The following is a 5,546-nucleotide window of genomic DNA, read 5'->3' on the forward strand; positions in this document are numbered from 1 at the left end:
ACTCATCTCCTCAAACAGATAAAAAAACATAGCAGTTTCAAATATAATGTCTGTCTGTCTGTCTCTCTCTCTCTCTCTCCCTTCCTCTATCTATCCCTCCTATATTAATGAAGAAAAAAATGACTATTTTATGTCTCTCTCTCCCTCACTCATCCCCTCAAATAGAAAACAACATAGCAGTTCAAAATAATCTCTCTCTCTCTCTCTCTCTCTCTCTCTCTCTCTCTCTCTCTTCCTCTATCTATCCCTCCTTTACCAGTGAAGAAAAAAATGTCAAAAATTATCTTGTAGTTTTAAATATCATCTACCTCAATCTCTCCTTCTTCCCTGTCTCTTGTAACAAACATATAGACAAAGTGTGATACAAAAATATATCTACTTAATACAAACAAAACTTTCAAGGCAAAATCACTTCATTACCTGGAAAGTATGTGTTCCTTTTTCTGGAGTTGACTCTATATACTCCAAAAAGGTAGAGAAAGAGCAAAAAATGATAGAACCCCGTTTTTCTCACTCCTTCCAAGCAGATTTAGGTCACAACTTCAGGAGTTGACTCTCTATACTCCAAAAAGGTGAGGAAAGAACCGAAAAATGAGAGAACGCTCGTTTTTCTCACTCCTTCCAAGCAAATTTAGGTCGCAACTTTGGTTTCTAAGAGAAAGTGAAATAAATACAGAATGAATGGAAGAGAAGAGGGATGAACAGAGGTGGACAAAAGTTTCTTTGAGAGATTTTTGAATGTGGAAGAAAAATGTGAGCAAAGAGGAGAGAGAATGACTAAGCAAGAGTGGAAAGAAGATATTTTAAAACCAGCTGCTAGAAAGTAGCGGGAATAAATGTTTGAAACATTTTGGAAGAGAGAGAATAGGGAGAGAGCTAGTTAGGAAGTCAAAGTTTGGGCAAAATAGTGGTACCAAATGGAAAACCTGAGCATAGTTCTAACTAGGGGATAGTTTGTCATGGGAGGAAAACAAGGAGGCCTGACATGGTTAGGGTAGGCCTGCCAAAGATAATTTTTTATTGTGAACCACCAATGACATTTTTTGGGGTTTTTTTTTTTTTAACTGAAATTTCCCCTAGATTTGGGAAGCCTCTGTTACAAAGAAGTCCACATGGCATAATCTCCTTCATGGATAGGTACCATATTCCCTTATCCAAGCCTCTAATATTTTAGTAATTGTCCAAAGGATCCCTTTTTGAGTCCAAAATTTTTGTAATGATATACAGGACTAGTTTTAAAGTATCACAATCTAATAATGACTATACCACCTATGTTTAGATTGCTTTTAGAGCTAGATAATCATACTTCTTGTGATTTATAGACTCAAAATTAAAATTTGTGAATGCTGATAACTAGGCATATTTGATCTTTTGCACAATATTTACTTGACATGTATAAGAAGTTCCAAAACCAACTAGACTTTGTATATGTCTTTAATATCATAGTATGAAGTAGTATGAGTTTTCAAGGGAGTCTGACCCAATCTAATGTAAAACATTAAATTCAAACCTTATTTTGATTATTGATTACGTTGTAATTTATGCTAATTTTAAGATACAAGGATTAATTGATATCATAGGGACCTTCAATTGTCTAAATTATTTAAATAAAATGGCTCTATTCATGAATGAGTGATACGAAAAAAACTATATATATATATATATATATATATCACTTACGAATACTTCAAAATTATAAAATTGAGACTTTCTATGAAACCTATTTTGAATAGTACCTAGGTAAAAAGGTGCATTACCATAGTTTTATGGGCACTTTGTTATCATGTCTGATGCTATTTTTTGTCCCTTAAAAAAGAAAAAGAAATATTCTTATCAATCTACCTTAAACTCAAGAGATGGGATCCTAAAGAAATAAACATAGATCACTTTTATGTCTTGTTTTGCTACCCAACTAGAGTTGACTATTTACTAGCTTAAAGATTAACCAGGGCTTAATCTTTTTGTATATAGTTATAGGATTGGCTACACCCAATCATGCTTTCACCCCATTCCTATACTTTTAAAAAAGAATAGTTTTAGTTAATGACAATCTATGTTTTACTGATAGAGCTAATGACAAGGGCGTGATATTCAAGACGAAATGATCATGGAGTTGCTAAAGAGAAAAAGAAGATAATAGCATACTACCTACCATCCTTCATTTATACAGAATGAAATCTACTTAAATTAGTTACTTCACATGATAAAGTCGTGTTTCTTCCTAGGGGAGGTCACTGCATATAAACCCTATATATCATGTGCATTCAAGTCCTATTTGTAGAACCCCTTATCTGTAAATTTATCATGAATATATCATACCCTTTCTCTATTTAATATGTGAATACCCCCTTAATAGGATACCCTTCTATATGTGAAAAATGTGTAGAAAGGGGATTTTAAATATTCCTTCTGTTGAACCCACGTGCTATGCTTACATATTTATGAGTGACCCTCGAGACTTTATGTTAAAGTACTAATCCCTTATTGAGATGGCTATAATTTACAAACTAGCATGCTTTCAGGCAATTGAAAGCTACTTTAATTAAGGGAATTGAACTATTCTACTTTTGTATAGCATTCATCTTATGCTCTTATCTACTTGCTAAGCTCTCTACCAAAAGCCGAGCTAGCCACCTTTTAGAATGTCTCCTTCAAGGAATCTTTCGTGAGTTCCTAGCCAGGTTTGGGGCGAGGGGAGTGATGCTAAGGGTCATAAATGGAAGAAAATTTGTAAAAGCTTGCATTGGGCTTAGAAAAGAAAACGATTAAAAAAGATTAAAGGAGGAGGAAAAGGGCAATTTCCATGATAAGGAAGAACAACACTTTGGAGAAGCAAAGGGAAAGGAAAGGAAAAAGGATTTAGGAAAGGGGAAGGGGGAAAGAAAGAGTGACAAGAGAAGAAAAGAGGAAGTATGAATGGGAGAAAAAGTAGATGCTATAAGTTCATAAGAAGCAAAGAGATGCTCTTGGTGATATAGTATAAGGGTGGAAAATGTTATAAAGGTAAATTGTTACCTCATTCATTGCTCTCTAACCTATGTGTGCTTTTGTGGCCTCCATCCCTCCTTTAGACTCATTGCTCTATAACCTTGCTCTTCAAATCCTCCAACCTATGTGTGCTTTTGTGGCCCGTCTCTCTCTTGTAAACATCATGTGTGTATGCTCTAGCAATTCTCTCCTCTCTATTGTGGCCTCCATCTCTCTCTTAGACATGTTGTTTGTGTGCTGTGGCAAGTGCTCTCTAATGTGCCCATGAATTTCCCTCTTATATTGTCTCTTGAACATGTTTATCTGGTTAGCAATTGGTCAACTAGTTTACATTGTGCCTTTGTTAACAGAGCAAATTTGCACTTAGAGGCACCAAATGAGCTTTGATCTTGCAAGCTTGCTGAGCTGATTTTGCGTTTTGCAGGCTCGAGCTTTCACTGACTTTCGATAGCTTTAGCTGAGTTTTGAGCGGCCATCGTTGTAGCTCTGCTTCAGTTGAGCTCGTTTGGACGTGAATCATGCAGCTTGCAGCTTTCATGGCGACTCTGCATAATCGTCGTGCCTCTATCATGGCCTTCCAAGCTTCATTCCCCTCCATGCGGCAACAGCAGCTCGCATTTTGCTGTTTGCTTCTCCTCATGATCAGCTCTAGCTATGGCTTCCGACCTCTTGAATCGCCTTCTTCTGGCTCCTGGCAGCTTCTCCTCCGCAACGCCGGCGTCTCTGCCATGCACATGATCCTCCTGCCTAGCAACCGTGTCATCATCTTCGATCGCACTGACTTCGGCCCCTCTAACCTGAGCCTTCCCGCCGCTTCTTGTCGCCATGACCCCAACGACTTGGCCCTTCCCACTGATTGCTGGGCTCACTCCATCCTCTATGACATTGCCACCAATTCCATTCGCCCCCTTACCCTTCTTACCGACACCTGGTGCTCCTCTGGTGGCCTCGATGCCAACGGCAATTTGATCCAGACTGGCGGTTTCAACGACGGAGCTCGTGTCGTGCGTCGTTTTACGACGGATTGTGATTCCTGCGACTGGCAAGAAGCGCCTGATCAGCTCGCCGTCAGCCGGTGGTACGCATCCAATCAAATTCTTCCGGATAATCGATTCATTATAGTCGGTGGAAGAAGGCAATACAACTATGAATTCTTTCCGAGGTCCGATGGAGCATCCGCGATCTATACTTTGCCTTTCTTGGCTGAGACGACTGATGTCGTCGAGAACAATCTCTACCCCTTTCTTCACCTATCCACTGATGGACATCTATTCGTTTTTGCGAACGCAAAATCAATTCTCTTGGATTACAAGAGAAACGTTGTGCTGAAAATCTTTCCGGTAATGCCCGGCAAGCAGGCGCATAATTATCCTAGCTCTGGTTCCTCGGTTATGCTTCCAATACTTGCCACAAACAATTTTCAAACCGTAGATATACTCATCTGTGGGGGAGCACCACCATTGTCCAATCTTCAAGCAAACCTTGGCAATTTCATTCCTGCGTCTCGGAAATGCGGCAGGATAAGGATTACCGATGCCAACCCGATTTGGGTGATGGACAAAATGCCAATGGCTCGGGTAATGACGGACATGGTGTTGTTGCCCACGTCCGACGTTCTGCTGATCAATGGAGCTCAGAGGGGGACGGCAGGGTGGGGAGTGTCGCGAGATCCGGCATTCTGGCCAGTGCTATACGCTCCTTATGCTGCGAAGTTCGACGTTCTCAGACCCAGCTTAACACCAAGATTGTATCACTCCACTGCGATCCTCCTCCCTGATGGGCGCATCCTTGTAGCAGGAGGAAATCCCCACATCAACTACAACTTCACAGATCCTCTTTATCCCACGGAGCTCAGCATGGAAGCTTTCAGTCCGCCCTATCTGGATCCACAATACGCCTCCTTTCGTCCGAAGATCACCTTTCTGTCGAGTGCGTCCTGGAGCTACGGCTCGAGCTTCTATCTGCACTTTGATGTAGGCACTCTGGTGGACGCCAACGATCTGCAGATCAGCATGCTGTCCGCGCCGTTCACAACCCACGGATACTCGATGAATCAGAGGATGCTGCGGCTTGCCATCGGGAGCATGGCGAGGCTATCGGCTACGGAATTCCGGCTCCTAGTGGCAGCTCCTCCCACTCCTGTGATTGCCCCAGCAGGCTATTACGTTCTCTTCGTAGTGCATTCAACTATTCCTAGCGATGGTCTGTGGATTCGATTGCATCCATATAGCAATGCGGCTCCCTAAAAGCTCAGCAGTCTTGCTTGGTTCAGTAAGTTTCAGTCTCCTTTACGACTGTTTGCGGGACACTAGTCTAACTCATTTGAAGGTTTTCATATGAGATTAGTCTAATTCATTTGTGCCACAGTAGTGTAGTTCATGTGAAGGTTTTCATAACGTAAACCAACCTAAAATTTATAAGGTTATCTTTCATCTTTTGTCAATCAAGCATGCCTATAGACCATCCATTGTATTTGATGTGGGAAAAAGTGGACCTAGTGTTTCTTTGTGTCTTATACTTGCCAATGTTTTGTGTTGTTAACATGCTAACATGTTTTC

General features: G+C 40.8%; 1 pseudogene; it reads left to right on the plus strand.

Moving 5' to 3' along the window:
• The first annotated feature begins 3,524 nt into the window (after positions 1-3,524).
• Positions 3,525-5,234, plus strand: LOC147881018 (aldehyde oxidase GLOX pseudogene; annotated as a pseudogene).
• Positions 5,235-5,546: the final 312 nt, after the last annotated feature.

Source organism: Dipteris shenzhenensis, chromosome 31, assembly GCF_047967505.1.
Source record: "Dipteris shenzhenensis isolate YYH24624 ecotype China chromosome 31, Dip_SZ_1.0, whole genome shotgun sequence".
Lineage (NCBI taxonomy): Eukaryota > Viridiplantae > Streptophyta > Polypodiopsida > Gleicheniales > Dipteridaceae > Dipteris > Dipteris shenzhenensis.